Source organism: Colias croceus, chromosome 9 (assembly GCF_905220415.1).
Source record: "Colias croceus chromosome 9, ilColCroc2.1".
Taxonomy (NCBI): Eukaryota; Metazoa; Arthropoda; class Insecta; order Lepidoptera; family Pieridae; genus Colias; species Colias croceus.
Window position 1 is genome coordinate 2,382,492 of NC_059545.1, and position 22,061 is coordinate 2,404,552.

At 31.5% G+C, this 22,061-nt stretch overlaps 1 protein-coding gene across 1 annotated transcript in view; it reads right to left on the reverse strand.

Annotated features, from left to right (window-relative positions):
- Window positions 1-19,537, reverse strand: part of LOC123694350 (prolactin-releasing peptide receptor-like) — a 61,233-nt gene extending 41,696 nt beyond the window's left edge. The window contains exon 1 of the mRNA XM_045639760.1: window positions 19,232-19,537. The gene's annotated coding sequence lies outside the window, so the exon portion shown is untranslated. The remainder of the gene's footprint in view (window positions 1-19,231) is intronic.
- Between the last annotated feature and the right edge of the window lie 2,524 nt (window positions 19,538-22,061).

Here is a 22,061-nt window from a genome sequence, read left to right on the forward strand (position 1 = left end):
AGAAAAACCCGCACAGTTCCCGTTCCCGAGGGATTTTCGGGATAAAACCTATCCTATCTCTCAAGTTGGATCGAACTACACATGGTGTGCGAATTTAATTATAATCGGTTAAGTGGTTTAGGACTCCATTGAGGACAAACATTGTGACACGAGATTTATATATATTAAAAGAAGATAGAAATTTTGATCTGAACCTTCCGCAGAATACAATTTTACGAAGAAATACATAAAAAAACTTACGCAGAAACACACACAAACTAAATGAAACGAATACATTAATAACTAACGCAGAGCTAACCAACTTTATAACTCAGTTATTTATCACTAAATATATTAAAAATGTAGTTTAATAAAAGCCTATTTCTGTGCTACATTCAGCTAAATAACTACGTGTACGAATAAATCTGTTTTGCCGCTCATGTGGGCGGAAGGATAAAATTTACGGAATAAAGAGTGTAATATATTTCCGCGTTTTGTATGTAAGTTTTCATACAGAGCATTATGATCCCATCCATTATTCAAAAAGTTATTAAATAGATGAAATGTATGGATAAGTTTATAAAGAGTAAGAATCATAAATATCTTAGAATTTTCATAGACAGATGCTTGTATTTCTTTCCTGTTATATGTTTTACGAAGCACATTTCCACATTAATGGCAAATAGATTATCCTCTATATAACAATTTTATTTATTTCCTATTGTATAAAACATTCCCACTTTATAACACGATTTTATTAGTATCACATCTATGTTTTATGTTTCTGAATGTTTGTGTGTAACCGACTACCTTAGACTGAATTTTGATCCCCTTTAAAAGACAGGTTTCAAACTCTTCCAGGATCGGTGCCAATACAACACGGTATGAGTTCATCTAATTACCTCGTGTTTTTAACATATTTATTATCAGTATTTTATTATCTCTGATAAACAAAATCAATTGATCTGAGAAACCCGCATCTTCTGCTCTACCGTAAAGCTCCCAACATCCGACAATTACATTATGTAAGCAATTGTTTAGCAATTTTCCAATTTATTAAGTCAATGGCCCCGCAAGCCAATCACGTGGTAGATTTGTTGTGGATCTGTGGATAATGGCATTTCAATTGAAATACCAGACTATGTGCTATTACCACTGACTTATGTGAATTCACGATACGTGAACATTGATTTGGGTTAACTTCAAAATTGTGTATAACTTTCAATGTCTGATGTAAAGAAATCTTATGAAATCAACATTCAAACAAATGTAATAACGTATTTTTTTTTGGTTCACATACAATATTGATTCTAAAAAGTACAATATTGAATTTGATATTTTAGTTTTGTAGTATTCAAATGCTTTATATAGATATAATTATTAATTATAACAAAACGATCACTAATCATCGAATCCCGCCACGTGATTGAATTTTCTCTATTCCTCAAAAATCTATTTATAAGTTAAGACAATATTGTTTCTATTATCGCAATACTTACAAAAAAAATTAGGATCCATTCTACTTTTTTTTTTTTTATTTATTTATTATCAGAAACAAAAAAGGTTTACAGAGATATTAATGTACAGCTGTGAATTAAAAAACCACTGAGGTTTATAGTAATGTTCGTATACAATAATTTATAAACAAAACAATTTCGGTTTAACTGTAGAATACATAAGCTGAGTCTAAAGTTTGCACAAAAATAACAGTTTTTTTTTTCACTTATAACTATAACATCAACTACAACTTGTCTAGATAATATTGCTTAAGTTTACGTTTTATATTTATTTTAGTAATACAATTTCTTAATTTAGTATCCAACCCATTCAAGATATCTGGTATCAAGAACGCGGTACGTCGTTGGCCATACATGTTTTTTGAGAATGGTTTAATTAATTTATTAAGAGTAGTGTTCCGTGTATGGTAAGAGTGTGAATTTAATGTTTGATATTTTGTGTTGAAGAAGTTTTCTTTGAGCAACTGAAATTCAAATTTATAATTAATTGGCAGGACACTTAATTTCAAATAAATCCACTACAGAACTTTATTACATTTAAATTCCACCCGAAGTTTCACGTTTCCTGGAAACAAAATACACAATCCCGTTTACATCCGCCAATTACTGTCCACATTTATTTGAATCGTAGAATTATAAAATTCCTTTTAGAAGGGATTAAATGCTGACAGGTGAGAGGTTAAGCTCTTATGATAAAATGGTTAAAACAGCTAGGCGTGGGTTAAAGTATTTAAGTATATAAATGGAAATTTGTGAAGCTGGGTGTGTTGTGTGATTTTTAATCTCAGTACAAAAAACATACCGGCCGAAGTGAGAACCTCCCCCCTTTTTTGACTTGATGGTAGTTTGGTGAGTAACTAGTAGTAATCTATTAGTAATTAATATCTATGTATATTATTATCTATGTATAACTAGCTGAAACCCACGGCCTCACTTGTATAACTAATCAGCTAATAAATATTGTTCCAAATTTCATACTTATCTCATCAATTTTTTTGAAATGAAAAATAATCATTTGAATTGATGGCTCTAATAACATTGAACACGAGTTTATAAAAAGGAAATTGAGGAAAAGGCAGCTAAAATAAAACGTGTAAATATTGAAAGTGATTTTGATTGAGAATATTATATAATAGAAAAAATCTTAAAAGAATAACGAATAAGAATATGATTCTTTTTTTGCACGTTTCCTAGAAACGGATTTCTTGTGATAAAATTATTTTTTTTTTTCATATAAATACAAATAAGTCTTGATCGAACTGTAAACTGTGACTCAGTGTGTCAGATGTATGTGAAAATAATTCCAATTTGCAACATTTTTAAATGTTTATTTTTTTTAATTATATAAAGTTGAATTTATGTACCTACGACAAAATGAAAATGTACGTGTTTTTAACCCTGAAACTGACTGCAATGTTATTTTCAGGTCAAAGAAGATATATTATCTTCACAACATTAACTACACCATCCAAAATTTGACACCGTATGATTTGATATTAACAAAGACACGACGAGAGCTATCAAAAACATAACTCTAAACAAAAGCATCATATGATTTTTAGACCTATAAAAAGATTTATGACCGGTTTCACAGCTTCTGGATGTTTTCTGTTTAGCTTATCTGCCAGTTATAATGACAAATAATATAAAATTAATATGTTTACATTTAAAATCGTAAAATATATAATATACCTATAGAGAGAGACATTATCATCAAGTGTTGAAACTGGTCTTTAATGTTGCTATAGTTTTAGTTTTTTAGATATAACATATCCGTAAAGTATTTTAAAAGTGTAATTTTGTAAGAAAATTCAGTTCGTAGTTTAACCTTAGTTGGCTTATTTATTCGCAATTTTAAACTTCGCCTCTACTTTGAAAGAACTCGAGAAATAATAAAGAATAAATAAATAAATAAATCATTTATTTTTCCTCAACAAACTTATAACTAAATTAACAGAAGTACAAGTAATAATAAACTGGTGAAATAGAGGACTGGTGTCTGCGATAGGCCGTAGCCTGTAGTGCAGATCGCCAGGCACTCCCCAATTCGAACCGCTTCAATTTTGCGAATTACATCGATTAGAGGATTAATTACATATGTAATATGTATGTGAAGTAAATAAACAAAAAAAGAGAGAAAAAAAATAACGAATTTAACAATATATAACCCTATGTGTAGTAGGTAAAGAAATTATGCTTTTATTTAATGTAAATATTTCTCGGGAAGTATTAGTATTTTACATGATAGTAATTGGAATGAATATAAACAGACTACTACAGAATGTAACCTAAATGTTCCAAATATTTGTATTTAGATACAAACACCGTACACACCCAACGAGCCAAAAATTTACGTAGGCTTTGTAATTAAGGTCAAAATTCAAGCTACGCCATATTACAAATAACTTAGCCGACTGAGAATCAAACTTTATGAAAATTGAGACGACTGAGAACTGAGACGACTGAGAATCAAAGTTAACGATCGTAGTGAATAAAATAAAAATTGAATATGAGACGATAGTCATTAAAATATTCATTAATTTATAATTTAGGAAACAAAACTAAATATAAAATCGTTTGAACTCAGAAAATGATTGCATTTTCACAAGATAAAAGTGTGTCAAAAGCAAGTCAGGGCGGCCTTAAGGGCGGCTCGAGCAGTTGAAACCGACGGCTTGAGGCCTCGACTGCGCGGTTAACTATGGACATTCATTCACTGCCGTACACGTGACTGCTCGAGCTTCAAGCCGTCAACTGCGCGGTTTGTAGGGACGAGCGGACCGCTCGAGCCGTCAACGACCGACCGCTCGAGCAGTCCGTGTACGTCGCTCAGCCGTTAACTGGTCGAGCGGTCCGTGTACGGCCGCCCTAGGAGTCGGTTACATACAAACATACAAGATAAAACTATGATCATAATAAATGAAATAGAAAATTGTACACGACGATTAAAATGTATGCCAAGTTCGCTAATGGAGATATTATAATGACTTGGCAACGGGAACTCCTATTGTCATACAAGCAAAAAACTGCTACCTACTCGAAAAGTTATATAAAAGTTCAGCAAGTATGTTCTTATGTATAAACTGGAAAGGTCAATTCATAAATTGCAACGTCGAATTCTTTAGAATATAAAAAGGTGCTTCTAGTAATTTTCATGTTAATCTATACTAATATTATAAAGAGGAAAGGTTTGTGTGGTTTTCATGCATAAACTACTGGACCGATTTTGATGAAATTTGGCACTGACAATCTTTAGACTCTGAGATCTTTCTCAGGGTCTAAAGATTGTCTGTACCAAATTTAATTCAATTGCTTTATAAGGTAGCCTATGTTCTTACATAGCCACATAGGCTACCTTTTATTGCGAAATATGTACCACGGGCGAAGCCGGGGCGGACCGCTAGTATTTCATAAAGGCAGGATGCTAAAAACATATGTAAATAAATATATTTTTTCAAGCTGCATTTCCAAGAAAAGCTTTCCCCAACTGAATTACACTGCTACATTCCAGCTATCTCCTATTTTTAATTAAGTCCAGTAACTTCGTAAAACTCAACTGAATTCAGATATAAAAATAGCATCTGAAACAGAGCTGTTTGTGATTGCATCAAATTGGTGCCGCATTGCATACAAATTGCATAGATTGCTCGTAATATGATAGGAATGCTTCTCATAGTTCTACCTGTACGTTTTATATTTCACTCTGAATTCAGACTCTGAATTATATATAGAGGCTAAGTGCTTGGCTGTATATTGTTGGTTTAAATATATAAATATAAGTTATTTAGTGGATTGATATATCTATATTCTATAGGGAACTGAGAAGTGCATTGAAAGATTTAATATTATTAAGGTCTACGTAAGTTTCACTTAAATTTTTTTAAGTGGCATAAAAACTGTTTACTAATAATAACTAGTGTAGTGTGTGTGAAGTCCCATGTCCCCGTAGTGGGGTAAGGGGCAGATGCATTATGCATACATCTGTTTCACTGATCGATTTTTCTATAGGGACAAGTAGGTGGTCAGCCTTCTGTGCCCTACCAGACCAAGACATTTTTTTTTGTCGTCTCCACCGGGAATCGAACCCAGGACCCCTCGGTTCTACGCTCACGCGTCAACCACTGTACCAAGGAGGCGGTCATAACTAGTGTAGTAGATATTATAGTTCTTTAGCACACTATTATCATATAACTTAAAAAAAATATTTTGAGAAAGATATATCTTATGTTCTTTATAGAAGACAGACGTGCACGTGGCCAATTGTACATCTTTAAATATACACAAGACAACAGCTAACAGAATCACAAGGAACCTAAAATTGGATTGGTTTCGGCAGCTGTCTGAGATTGTACATGATACGGATCTAAAGCCATCTCATACATTGTGTGGACCGCATAACTTGAACACAATGTATTATCTAGCGTAGAACTTCTATGAATGTGTCGAATGTGTGTCTTATTATTCTAGAGGAAACATAATTCAATTTACATCAAGGTATTCTAAATACATACCTACTTCAATCGAAATATAATAAAAAAAACTTCATAAGATGCAATGAGAAAGAAAGTTCTCTGTAAGAAATATAATTAGAACTTCGTTAAGAAGGTTATACTCCAATGAAAAAAGGATATAAATATGTTTACGAAAGATGCATCTTGTAGATATTAAAATAGAAGTCTGGAAAATTAACTTTGTAATAAAGATGAAATTTCATACTCTCGTTTATCTTCTATAATATAAAAATGAATCCCAAAATGTGTTGGTAAGCGCATAACTTGAGAACGGCTTAACCGATTTCGTTAATTATTTTTCTATAATATTCCTTGAAGTTCGAGGATGGTTCTTATGTAGAGAAAACGTGATTATGTACCACGGGCGAAGCCGGGGCGGACCGCTAGTTTTACATAAAATTGCATTCAAATGGATAATAGCCATGATTATTATTATAGTAAGATTAAAATTGATAACATAAATGAATGGTAGAACAAATTATTGTATTGTTTGATAATTTTTAATGCTCCACAGATATTAAAATAAAAAAGTTATACCTATAGTTGTTACAATATTTAAAATTTATTTTAAATTCAAGTGTTCGTTATAGACGATTCTAGATGTTTTCTTTGTGAAAATTTGTATTACTATTGATACATGTAAAATAATTCAATGAATAACTGAATGAAAAATTCTTATCCAATTCTCACTTTTATGTTTGACGAATAGGAAGTACGTATTTCTGTGATGTGGTAAAGCAAATGAATTGCAAATAAATTTGAGAATGGCGTCGGTAACATTATCTTGGTTTATTCTTTAATCCTAATATTATAAATTAGAAAATGTGTGAGGATTGATGGATGGATGTTTGTTACTCTTTCACACAAATACTACTGAACCGATTACAATGAAATTTGGATTGTAAGTAGCTGAATAATTATACATAGGCTACGTTTGATCGCGGAAATTCCACAAGAACGGGATCTTTGCGGGTTTTTCTTTGAAAACGCGAGCGTAGCCGCGGGTAGAAATCTGATAAATAATATAAATATTATAGTAACATTCCCAGTTCGTTCATTACCTTCCCAGTTTTTTAAGGATTCATTTGGTTTCTCATATATCATAATATTTTGTTGCATGCTGTGCCATCAGAGTATATTATCTAATATCCTTCAACAAAAATTAAATTATTAAAATTTTTAAGGAATCAATTGATCAATTTTTTTTTCAATTTTTTAAAGTAAAAGCTTTAAATAAGCTGCATATCCCAAACCGTAAAAATAATACTTCTTTAGAAATTTTACATCAAAGGTAAATAATAAGTATAAAAAACTGAATTATATTTTTTGCGTTTAAGCAATTCATTTGGCATTTTCTTGTAATTCCAATTAACTGAAATACCGGTTTATCTTCTTCATTTTCTTATCTTAAAGGTGAATCAAAGAAATGAATAAAAATAGTATAACTAAAAGAATTCAGCAAATTAACGAGATTTTTCGAGTTTATTAACATTTAAATAAATTATACTCTTAATACTAAAATTTAAACACGACCGGGCTCAGTGGCGTGCCATGACTGAGGCCTATGTCCAGCAGTGGACAAATGCAAGCTGATAATGATGATGATGATGATGTTGATATTAAAATTTGAAGAATTTAGTAAAATGGGCAACTTTAAAAAAAACCTATTTTGTTTCACAACTTCTTTGCATATACTCAAAACCTTACCTTATTCTCATAATATATACTTGACACAAATACACTCGAAATACGCTATTTATTGAGTAACTTAAGTAACATTTAGTACTCGTAAAATAGGTTTTATTGCTCCTACAATATCGTCCTCCAGACTGATATTCTTCTATGTAAAAATGATTACTAACACGCAATTTTTGACAATAATTTCAGACAATTTACCATATTAATGAAAACGTCTAACCACTCATAAAAAATCCCGTGCGTGTTTTCTATTTTCATGTCGACAATAATGTTTATGTAATAATTGATATTACACGACATGTCTGAATTGTAATATAGCGGAAATCTGCTGATACACAATATAATATTTTTGTGTAGATTTCGTTTTATTAAACGACGCTTGGCTTATGAGATTTCGAACTCATAAGCCAAGCGACGTTTTCATTCAATCCAAATTTCCTGCTCATAAGACATTTTTGTTAATGTAAAAAACAATGTTAATAAAACAACAAACGTGAGTATATAATATTAATATATTTTATAGGTTAATACATGCAAATCATGGTAGATGGGATAAAATTGGAATTTTCTTTTGCTACGCAGAACATCGTTTTATACTTTTAAAACTACACAAAAGCAACCATATCTCCTTAACAAGACTTAACTACAAAACAGTGTAAAGAAAACACTAAGCACATCGTAAATAACGGACTGTATACCGCACATCATAATTTAACAAGAGCTACTTATCTCGCTAAAAACGAGAGAGAATTCCGCATAGTTGATAACAAAATAATCCCATAAGACTGTGATCCTGATATGTTATCAAGTAATCTTTGCGATATTTGGTAGGTCTTGCTTTCGTCCCGACCAAGGGCATCGAGCTGATAAAAATATTGTTAATATTGTCTGTCGTAGTTGTGAGTTAATCACTACGTTTGTATACAGTGTTGTTTTAGACAGAAGGAAGGATAATCTGCTTTAAATTTAATTTGTTACTAAGAATATATGAGGCATTGAAGATATATTACAGTAACAAGAAATCATTGCTAGTATTGTATAATTTACCATCCATATTTTATTAATTATTTCAAACTTTTTGATACTTTAAGTAGGAAATTGAAAATAATTGAAATTTTCGTTAAAGTATTTAGCAGCGAAAACACACTAGAATTCATTAGCCAGTATTCGTTATCTACAAATGAACATTATAAAAACAAATCCTTATCAAACAAAATCTTTTCCGCGTCATATTTGAGGAAACTAAAAGAAGAGGAAACTTTGTATTGGCTCAGTCCCAAGCATGTCCCAAGGCTGTATCGAGTGATAGCATTTCAAAACTTATAAATGGTGTGTGATACGTGTTCAGAACGATTTATTCATAAATCTATACAGCTGACTCGGCAAACGTTGTTCAGCTTATAGGTACCACAAATATACTCCTATACTAGAAAATAGTTTACGAGCTATTTTCAAAAATACGGAATAGACACAAAAAAACAATAAAGATTGGTCAAGCTGTTTCGGTGGAGTTTGGTTAGAGTTTGGTTAGGTTTATAAAAGAAATTTTATTTACCAATACATATTTTACTCCCAAAAAACATCTTAATCTGTAAGTAGTTTTTGACCGCATTAGTTGGACAAAGGGGCAAACTTACTATAAATGTTTGCACTTTATTAGTGTGGAAGTTAATAAAATAAAATATCTTGTTAATAATATATTAAGCTTGCTGGCTTAGATGTTGCTTTTACACGGTATTTGGGATCTTATAAATTGAAATTCATTTAACATTAAATCAAAGTTTTTAGCCGTCTAGGAATAGTTGTTGGATGCTTATACTTTTCTTCTCTTCAAAAAAATACGTGTGGCACTCGGGGACTGCCGCGGTAAAGCTATTGCATAGCATGCCTTCAAGCCACCTCTGTGCCCGTCGGAGTGGGGAGCGTGAGGTTTTTTTCGTTACGGAATTTCTGTATTCGTTCCCCGCGCTCAAGGCCCGCGATAGAAGCTATGCAATTATTAGCTTAACATTTTGCTAGCGCACCGGCACACGTATTTAAGAGTATTTTTAATGAATTTGCTCCATAAAATACATAATAATTTTTCCATAATAATTTGTATTCAATAATTAAAAGAACGTTAGTTAAATAAAGACATATTTTTCCCCCATTGTTATATCATACAACAGATAATGATTGCAGAGAGGGAATTTAGTACTGGGAGGGATAGGGAGGATCACACTTACCTTGCTATCAAAGTTTATGGCGTGCTTCATTATAGCCCGTTAATTTAATTGGCGGTAATTTTGTATTAAAGATCTTTTTATTATTCTTGTTTATTACACGCGTATTAGTTACTCCTGGAGCTCTTTTTATAAAAGCTCCTTTATGCGTTTATGTTTAGAAGGCGTAGATAGGCCATATGGTATTATCACACTAGATTATAAGTAATAAGTAGCGCTAAGTAGGTAATATGTAGTAAACATAATATTATTTAGTTGATTTCGTTCAATAGTTATTTTCCGTTGTGCCTTGTACTAATGCCTGCCTTTTAAACGTACCTAATGACGTATGTCATCGAATGTGCGCCTATGAAGAACAATTATCTTATATAGCTGTATGTATGTATATTTATTTTGTACTTCTTACCTACCTCCTCCTTCATAATATTACTCCACACAGTAGGTTGCCTGGAAGAGATCTCTCTACGATAAGACCGCCTTCTGTGCTGGACTAGTTATAAGTTTTAATTTTAAGGACTTATTTGTATGCCAGCACACTACAGTGTAAATAAATAAATTATCAAACTCGTTTAATTATTTTTAATGAAGTATGAGCCAAATATAATAAAACTGGAGCCTTTTTCTTTAGAATTAAACAGTACGACCTACCCCAACTAGGCCATTGTAGAGAAAATTATAAAATTATACATAAGTACGTACTTTCTTTTATTCGCGGCTAAGATTAATCTAAAGGCTGCGAAATTCAAGTTTCATTTAATTGAAAAGAACAATACAAAGATTAATTACTGCTTTTTGTATTGAAACTGAGATCCTTGGAACTTGAGTTAAATGAAACTGCGAAATGGTTGGGATATTATAGCATATGTGATTTTTCTCAGATAGTAAATGGCTCGGGATTTTATCGAATAGATTTTATATTTTATTTTTACACATTTTTCTCAGAAAAAGAGCGTCTACTTGTTTATCGTTGTCTTATTTATTTATATTCAGTTAATATTAAAGAAGAACGTAAGTATTCTTTTCTATGTTTGCTGGTTTTGAAATCAAGATGTAAATATTCTTTGAACTAGGTATAAAAAGCTAGGTACGTTATTAGTTTATCATGGACAGAATTTGGACCTTTGACGGGTAAAATTTGTCTTATTTTTTGACGTAAAAAAAATTCCGTATCCAAAACAAAATTAAAACAGGTTGTATTTTCCTCTATCAAGATCGGGATCGTTACTTTGCTTCTCAAATACCTACATTCTACAATATCTTTGATATCTTACTGGCTTTGAAAAGTGTAAAGTTATGAAAGATTTAAAAGGAAGTTTCTAGTCGAAAAAATGGAAATGTGAAGAGAGTAATAGGAACCGTTTCAGTTGTAAATTTCATAGAAATCAACTAACTGTAAAAACAGGTACTAGAAAGTTTCAACTATGTAGGTGGATTATGAATATTTCTCAACTTAAAGGTAAATTACTAAGATAATAATATTTTAAGGCAGAGAGGTAATACTCAAAATGTTGATTTTACTAACTAAGTATTGAAATAGTTTAAACTATCCGAAAGACGTGGGTTCGAATCCCGCCATGTGTTCGATTTTTTTCTATTCTTAAAAAAATTGCGATAGAATTAATAACGAGGTTTAAACAAAGAAGAAAAATACCTACATAATATAAGGAAGGTTGTCGAGCAGTAGCGTAGAAATAGTGCCAATTGGATTTAAAACTAAAGCTACGCTGTCAGTCTGTCCGTAGTTCCAAGTCGTAACTTTGGATTTTAAATTGAAAATTTCTCAGTGTGAATTAGTAGATATGAACACAGATAATAATATAATACAATGAATACAACAACAAATATTAAAAAAAGAGGCCAATAAAACTCAAACTCAACCATTTATTTATTCAATTAGACCTGTTTTAGAAGCACTTTCGAATCGTCATTACATATTTTTAACAATTACCACCGATCCGGAAAGCAGTATCTATGGAGAGGAACCGGTAAGAAACTCCATAGTTGCTCTTTTAAGAAGAAATGCGTTCCGGCTACAAACTAATCTAAAAATAGTACCAAAGAATTGTTGAATTAGAAAAGTTATCCTATAGAAAATGCTTATTCAGCTTCATACTAACAAAGGATGTATGGTAATTGTCTCTGTAAGTTTGTAGGAAGCAATATATTCAGTTTGGATGTCCAAGGGATGTATGTCGGATGTAATAATATGGCCTGTTGACTTGGAAGTTAATATCACTTAATATCCTGATTAATCTTATTGAATCTCATTTTACACTGGTAGAGAGTAGTGTAGCCATTTAATTAAATTGTTGTTGTTGACTTTGTTCTTCAAGGTTTCCTCTTGTTGAAGGAGTTGGTATATTATAAAGGGTAATAGGGTAAAGGATATTGGAAATCCTACTATTATAAATGCGAAAGTTTGTGAGGATGTGTGTGTGTTTGTTACTCTTTCACAAAAATACTACTGAACCGATTACAATGAAATTTAGCACACATATAGAGGCTAACTTGGATTAACACATAGGATAGGATCCTGGAAATCCCACGTGGGCGGGAACTATGCGGATTTTCCTTTGAAAACGTGGGCGAAGCCGCGGGCGGGAATCTAGATATTAATATAATTAAAATGTTCATAAATTTGTGTTGGTTGCACATCTTTTGTAATGATTGATTTTGTGAAAGGATAATTTTTATAATTATACGGTTCTTATTGAAGCATTAATAGTTAAATAAAATTATGAAATTGGCTAAAAAGTTACACATTAAGAATTTAAATATCTTTTTTCATTTTTTCACAAAGTATCAAGAATTGTTTAGAACGGACAAACTTTTAATATGAATATCTATTATGTAGAGTCTATATTGTACCCAAAATAAAGTAAACGCGAGGTCAACAACAACCTCATAAAAACTGTAACGGGAAATATTCGCAAACTGTAAAGAAAATTTAATTCGTTGGTAAATTTTATGTTCGAGGTTATTGTTTCTTAGGTTTTAATATTTGAAAGTTTACTGCCAGTATTAAACTCTTCATAATTAATAATTATGACATTGCAGGATTGTTTTAGAGATTATTGCTTTAAAGTATTCATGTTTTTAAATTATTTTAAAAGCATATTTTGGGAAAATGAAAGGTCGAACAGGGTGAAACTGAAGGTTACTTAAATCGTTTAAAAAGCTTGTTTCAATAGTTTTTTCCTCATACTAGAGATGATGGCAAATTGGTTATAATTCTGAGTATTTTAAAATATGTTTATATTTAAATTGTGCGTTAAACTTAGTGTTTCTTCAATTATAAATATTTTGTTAGGCGATTAATTATCATATTATTTCTTTCTATCATATGACTTTCTTCTAGTCATCTCTCAAAAGTATTTTGATAACTACATACCTAATATGTTTATCAAGTACCACTAGTATGAAAAATAAAAATCTGAAAACATTGTATTTACCAAATAACCTACTCCGTAGCAAAACACAAACAAAAAACACATCTATCTCATAATCATCTTTTACAGACATCCAAACAGACATCCTTTCAATGACGGAACTGAAGTTCAAAGCCAGTACATACAGAACGATGAAAAATAATTTAAAATAGAGACAAATATACCGAAATAGTTACGACAGATGTTTACCATGCACGTCCATTTTCGATCTGACAAGATAGCATGAGGAATGTGGCCTATAAGACTATTAATACCTATGCTATAAAAAAAATTCCATAATAATATAATCCTATCCTACTAATATTATAAATGCGAAAGTTTGTGAGGATGTGTGTGTGTTTGTTACTCTTTCACGAAAATTCTACTAAACCGATTACAATGAAATTTAGCACACATATAGAGGGTAACTTTGATTAACACATAGGATAGGCTTTATCCCGGAAATCCCACGGAAACGGGAACCATGCGGATTTTCCTTTTAAAACGCGGGCGAAGCCGCGGAGCTGAAATCTAGTACCTATAGATGTATAAAAGAAAGACGTGTTTTCAATATATTATATAACTCAAGAACTGCTGAATCGATTTAATTAAGATTAGAATTATGATTTTTGGTAAATTAGTTCGTCTCCATTGTTGATTGGTATCATAATTAATAACTGATAAAATTTTGTAAACAAACAATACGATAAAATTACGATGGACAGATATAAATCACTTTTTATTGCTGTGAGCGTATTTCGTTCACACTGCTGGGACATAAGATTCGTAATAAATAAAAGGGTTCAGGTCATAATACCCATTCTTTCCTTCATGGAATATAATATAGACTCCACGATTTTTATGTTGATGTTTTTTATGTTGTTTTTGATGTTGATCTGTTGTTGTAGTCTTTACTAATATTAAAAGGCTGAAGAGAATGTTTAAATTAAACTGTTAATATAATTAATTATAACTTTGAAAAATTATTGCTTTCTTTTAATTTCAGATAGGCTATAGGCAATATAAGGAAGGCAATAGAAGGCTATAGGCAATATAATATAATATTATATATTATCACGCTAAGACCAATTGGAGCGGAGCAATGCGGGTAAAACTGCGGGCAGAACTAGACATTTACTGGCAGCAATTATTATAGTCCTCATGAAGATTAAAATGAAACGATTCTGTAATTACCTCAACGTAGGTACTATACATTCCCACGCGAGTCATAATCTCTCACAACAAACCCCTGGCTGGTTGCAGAGCTTGACCGACCATCAGTGCGTACGTCAGTCGCGCTTGTCATATGTATGGAAATTCATAAAACCGTTCATAGCTAGACCGACCATACGCACGCGTATTGTCATGCGAATTAGTGTCATAGTCATACAATTGTTGATGCGTATCGTCAGGGCCGACGGTACGCACTGATGGTCGGTCAAGCTCTGCAACCAGCCTAAAACATGTTTAAATAGACCAAAAAGTATATTACAATTTAAAATAATTACAGTAACTATTAAATAGCTTTAATAATTTGTTTCGTGTGCAAAATTGCAAAACTTCGCGAATCTAATTGTACGAAAACATTACGCAATTATGTAATTATGTTTATAACTAGATTTCCGCCCACGGCTTCGCTCCCGTTTGCCTATGGCTTATTCTGGGTATTCGGCTACCAAATTGCATAGTACCTAATCACTTCAGAAGTACTTGCATGAAAGAGTAACAAACATCCATCCATCCTCACATGTTTCTCATATTATGTTAAATATTCTAAGGTAAGTGAATGTATATAATTTTCAAAAGGTAATATTATGTAAAACATAGAAAGACTATGAAGGTCCCAAACACCTTTTATTACTATATATATTATTACGCACGATAATTAACTGATAGAACTTACAGAGGTTCTGATTTCGCACTAAAGAATATAAAAATAAACACTATAAAAATAATTCCTTACAAATGATCCTGAAATAGGTCTATTTCAGGATCATTTGTAAGGAATTTGATAATATCACACTTAGCTATTTTCTTCTACGATCATGTTACGTCTAGACATCTTAGGAAATACAAACGTAACTGGCTTTTTCTTCTTAAAATAAAATGTTTATTTTTTATGTAACAAGAAAATTCATTCGTGAAGAAGTAAAGCACAATGAGGCATGATTTATGAGTGTGTTTTGATTTTTCTATGTCACATTTTGTTGTTGTTATATGATGAATATTTACTTACAGGATTGTATTGTAGAAAGCTTCATAATGTGAGTTAATATGTCTTATAATGAGAGAAGAAATATGCAAAATAAATATCACAACATATTACTTCCGACTAAGATCGTACAATTTGTATATTTAATAAATTTTTATCAGTTCAAATAATCGCAATTTTGAAAGAAGAAAAGAAAGAAAGAAAGAAGAAAGAAATTTTTTTAATATAATAATATAGAAACTTTATAAATTTAAACTAGATCGAAGAGATTGACTCTATGTTTGTTCAATTTTATCTGCACACTATCCAGTTATCAGAATATTAATTAAACTGTTGAAACGCTTTTTACGACTGCTAGTATTTATGTGTTTACTTTATATACGATTATTTTTTGGTACGCTTGGTTAAAGATAAAATTCAAATTCAAGTCAAATTTTTTACAATCTTTCACATAAAATGTAAATCCCTGGTTAACCCACTAGGAAAACCTGTGCGGGGGCAACCAGTGAAGGTGGTACAAAGAGTTTTACGTAATTGTTTTTCAGTTATTACTTGTTGCTTTATAAGCTTAATAATAGCTCGTAGATTACGTAAATGTCACATCACCCGCATCTGTTAATAACAGAAGAAAATATATAAAAGAAACGTTCTCGAAATGTGCAACTGTTATGAAATGATCACATTACATATTGAAGATAAATCGCAGGATACAATTAACCAAAACAATAAACATGGCCTTGGTTTAGTTCTTAATAAACCAACGATATCATTTTCAAAAGATATCAATAATTCTGATTATTGAATGTTGTTTATTTCAGTAATAATTGAAGTAGCCCTCAGGGGGGCTATCTTATTAAGTTCTGTGTAGTTTATTTACAACTAGCGGTCCGCCCCGGCTTCGCCTGTGGTACATGTTTATGTTTTATTTCCATAAGAACCATCCTCGTACTTCAAGGAATATTATAAAAAAAGAATTATGGAAATAGGTTCACCCGTTCATGCGTGATGCCGTGACCAAGGAAAACGGGTTTCATTTTTATATACATACTAGAGGTCCGACCCGGCTTCGCCAGTGGTACATATTTCGCAATAAAAGGTAGCCTATGTTTGATTATGATTGAGTAACAGACAGACAGAGTTACATTCGCATTTATAATATTAGTATGGATATAGATAGGTATTTCAATTTATCTTATGGACATTGAAATTTGAGTATATTGAAGTAAATCAAAATAGTTCACTTTAGTCACAATATACAGATACATACAGTAAGGAAACTTCATACAAAACGTCCGAAACGGCTCACGCACACAAGCAAGCGTGTTTACGAGTAATACATTGTACGTATATATCTGTCAACTTTGCTTTAGTGCTCCAGTCACTTTTATAAAATTCTTGTTAAACACTAGCTGACTTGAAAAAAGTTTTCCTGTCAAAATATGAATGTGTTAGTACACACATTTCCTGATTCGTTTTGTTAAATTTTCGGATCTTCAGCACAACTTTCCTCAATGTGTTTTTCTTCTGACAATCCATACTAATATTATAAATGCGAAAGTAACTCTGTCTGTCTGTCTGTTACTCAATCATGCCTAAACTACTGAACCAATTTTCATGAAATTTGGAATGGAGATATTTTGATACCCGAGAAAGGACATAGGCTACTTTTTATCCCGGGAAAATGACGCAATCCCGGAAGTTCCACGGGAACGGGAACTATGCGGGTTTTTCTTTGACTGCGCAGGCGAAGCCGCGAGCGGAAACCTAGTAACAAATAAAACAAACAAACAATTGCTGATTTGCGAATTATTTTCTTGTTGTGATGTGTCGTCTGGAACGATTGCGAACCAACCAATCATACGTTATATAAAGGCAAATAAGGAATCATTTTTAGTATATCTTCTCTTTTTGTATAAAATTCTCGTGTCACAGTGTTAGTTACCATAAACCTCTGAAATGGCCGATTTTCATGAAATATTGTTTGCTTTCTGGGTAGATATGAGAATCGGCCAATCATCAATCATTCATCATCTATTTTTTCATACCCCTATAAGTTATAAGAGTAACGCAGAACAACGTTTTAACAACGCCGGGACTGCTAGTTTAATAGATAGATTTTAAAATAACAAGAAAGTTTAACATAGGTGTTGTATCAAAATATCTCTATACCAAATTTCATTCAAATTGGTTCAGTAGTTAAGGCGTGATTAATGTCTTTATATAGATATATACAACACCTATGTTATAGATAAGAGATAGTTCTAAATGTACGGCGTATGTGCGTTAAAAACATCTCAAACAAGTTGTAAATTGTCGACAGCTTAACTCTAGTAGACTTTAAAGTCTCAAGCTTATCTAGTCGTTAAAGTGACATTAAAATATTATCCCGGAACGGTTAGGGGATAATAAATTTCATAATGTCCCAGGAACGGTGTTCTCACAAAATGCCGTAGAAAAATTGCGCAGTATTAGAGAGGAATTTCAAATAGTGTAATAAAAATTCGCGGAATAATAAAAATTCTTGTTACATTTTAAATATCTTGTTCTTGGCTTTTTCTTGGACAACTATTATGTTTGGTATGAAGGTATTTGACCTTACTTTTTTAACAAAATTTCGATCGTAGTAACTCAGGCCCCGGAACCACGGACACAATAGAAAATCTATTGTGTCTGGGACCGATCGGGCCGCTTGGGGCTCAATGGGATTAACAACGTGTAAACTATGAATATACGCTTTTATACTAGGAACTATAAACGTTTTCAATCTTCCTTGTATCGCATGTGGCCCAGCAGCTTTTTTCCAACTCAAATTATGATCATTTTCATATGAAGAAAATCAATATTCAAAGTAGGCTCTTTAATACAAATAGTATCAAAATTACCTTTGTTATTCCAATTCTCATACATATGTATTACTTTTATATGTTTATTTAGTGACTTGGAACGAATGTGTATTTTTAATACTCGTACCTATTTTCTGTAAGTATTTGTATCTACTACTTGTACTATAATATTTGTCGCAAATTACTGTTACTGAATAATTAAATTATGTATACAGATTAATTACAATAATCTTATTCTTCATTAATAACAATACAGAGGGAAATTTGTATGTTTGTATATAAAGTATAAGTAAGAAATACAATTATTAAAACATATGTCATGATTACTCATAGATACACAATTATAATAGAAAAAGTTATCCTTACTTATCTACTTAACTTGAATAATAAATTAATGTTGTAAAACTTAAAGACTGAAGAATCGATGAAAATAAATGAAACGTTGTTTTACGTTCTGAATTTTTAATAAATACATCCTAATATAAGTATTCTATAGATATTCTATTTCTAATTATTGATAATATACTAATATATAATAGTATCATTTTATATTAATTAATAAGAGTAACTATTAAATTCAAATCGAATGATAAGTGCGACACCTGGTTAAAAGTTTACGAAACAAATTTTCAGCAACAGCAGCAATAATCACGAGGAAACCAACAATATTACTGAAATTATACTATTACAAGACATGTTGATAGTAATATAAATTTATTTATTACTGCTGATTAAAATTAATATATTATAAATTTACTAAAACAATTTAAGGTAAATAATTTAAATATGTCAATTATTAAAATTTTAATTTCTTTACTTACTTCTGATAAACAAGATTTTCAGCTGATCTTTCGAAATAGACTGCAAAACTAACAATCTGCAATTGAGTACTTCACTTTACACTTTACATTATAAAGTTCACTGAAGCAACTGAAAAAGTTTGTAACAAAATACAAACTGTCAAAATTTTAATTCCCGCCAAAAAATTGACAGCTTGGTTTTTTATTCTTTTTTTTTTGGCACACGCTTTTCCAGCCAGTGTCAAACAGCCAAGTTCGATCGCGGTTTGCAAGTTTGGGATAGCGGAGTGACGTGCTCCTCGTATGGTATCTGTAATCGAACTGAAGTACAACACTGGTCTCTTCAGTATCCGACGCCATGACAGAATACTTACAGTAATGAAGTCGTTCCAACTTTTAACTTATAATTGAGAGTCACACCTTCTATACTGTTATGGTTTTTGGGCTTTGGTTTGAGCCTTGAGGCGTGATAATTGTTTTGAAAACTGATAACAGAATTCTGACTCGTGTCATGGCAAATTCTAATTAAGTTTCCACGAACTATCATGAATTATTCATGAGTGATACAACTTTTGAAATGAAATAATTTTTTATGATTTATTCATTTTATAACAGCTTACGAACTCAATTTTAAATTTAATTTGAATTGAACTGAGATCGAATTATAAAAAAGCTTTATAAATCTGAAAATAATAATAAAATTCAACTCGTCTTGAAGGAATAAAATTAATTAAAAAATATATATTTTCAAAGAAAAAAGTTTTAACTATTTCTTATTTTGGGAAATAAATTAAGGTTTGAAAGTATGTAAAACAGAAAATATATATTTCAACTTCTAAAACTATTAAATTGAAAGTTGTTGGCTTTGGTTATATCAAATTAATTTTTTTTTTATAAAATATGTACGTGCTTCTTTAAGTTGCTTAGTTACTATGCAAAGCTTTATATAATTTCTATATATAAAGACATATTATTTCTATATATTTTCTCTTTATAAATACTTGGAATAGACAACGCCATACCCTTTTTACGTCAACAGTGAATAGTTTTATTGCGCTAAAAAGCCGTGCCATAGTTCAAAAATATCCTTTGCATATAAAAAGAGTTGCCTTGCCTTTGGAAATAACTTTCCATCTCCTTCAAGTTTGCCTAAGTGCTACGGCCTTTGTAAGTTCCGATTTGACATTTAGACCGGGCACAGACTATACTACTACTACCTAAACTGACGTAGCTCTACTTTATAGAGCTACGTCATGTGAATCTAACTTTGTACACACTTCCTTATTCATATCAGATTTTTTTAAGTTAAAAAGGTCCAATTTTCACATAATTTATATATGTACGATACATACAAAAGTTCCAATTACTGGAATGACATAAAAAACCGATCGCCTTCATGTAAACAAGCAGTACCTACTTAAAGTCAAGCAAGAATCAATCTTAGAAAAAGGGCGTAAAAAAAGTATAAAAACATAGGTATAAAACACAAATAGATGTTAGCAATAAAAATAGAGTGCTTATAAATCCGACGAATAGTAACTATAGTGTTGTACAAAAATGTGCTTCCGTTAACATATTGACGTACACATAAATATTTCAAACAAACTATCGATAAAAATGGCGAATACAGCATTGTGCTTTATAGGGTTCCGTATCCAAAGCGTTAAACGGGACTCTATTACTAAGCCTCCGTTCTCTGTCTGTCTCCAGCATAGTCTCCAGTCTGTATTGTATAAACCGTGATAGCTAGAAAGCTGAAATTTTCACAAATGATGTATTTCCAAAAAAAAATTACCATACAATAAACGTGGTTTTTTTTCGTGATTTTTAATGTGATTTTATAGATGAGTACGGAACCTTTCGTGCGCGAGTCCGACTCGAACTTGACCGGTTTTTCTAAATTCTCTGCTTTTGTATATTTAGACTGCAGTTTTATGGGCTATTAATAAACGAAGAATGTAATGCAATAAAGTTTTCAACTAATCAGCAATATATTTGCGCTTTATTGCGTCAATTTTATATTTTTTAATATGATTTATGTGGATTATTAAACTATTGGGTATTTATTTATTTTTTTAGCGAAAATTCGTAGATAAGCGCATTGTAGATAGATGAACTTTTAGTTTCCATCACTGTTATACAAATCAACAGGCAAGGTTTTTATGAATTTGTAAGTAAAAATATATGACATTGTTTTTAATGATATAAATACCTTTGAAGCATCATCTAAAGTTTGTGAGAGCAGTGGTGGCTCAGTGGTGAGACCTTAGACTTCGAATCGATAAGTCCGTGGTTCGAGACCAGGCGAGCGCGTAGGAAATAAATTGATTTTTCAATTTATCTGCGCATGTTGTAACATCACCACTGCTCGAACGGTGAAGGAAAACATCGTGAGGAAACCGACATGTCGAAGAATTAAAAAGTTCGACGACATGTGTCATCCGCCAACACGCACTTGGCCAGCGCGGCGGATTATGGCCTGTACCCTCATAGGAGGCCCGTGTCCCAGCAGTGGGAACGTATATGGGCTGATGATGATGATGATGATGATGATCTAAAGTTTGTGTAGATAAATAAATTATGAAGATATGGTTCAATTTATGGTTAGAAATGGTTGCTGCTAATTACGTTCCATCAGGTAGGTATTCATTCCTGGTGATTGTTATTTTTATAAAAAATAAATAATGCATTCAGGCTTTATCTAACCTATGTAAAATTTACCTACATGATAATATTATGAACTATGTTTGTCCAATGATGTTTGGGGAACGATTAAATTTCATCTTAAAGAATAGTGTTAGTTTCCAGTGCAAGTTTCATAAAAAAAGAATAAGATCTAGCTATAAAAAAT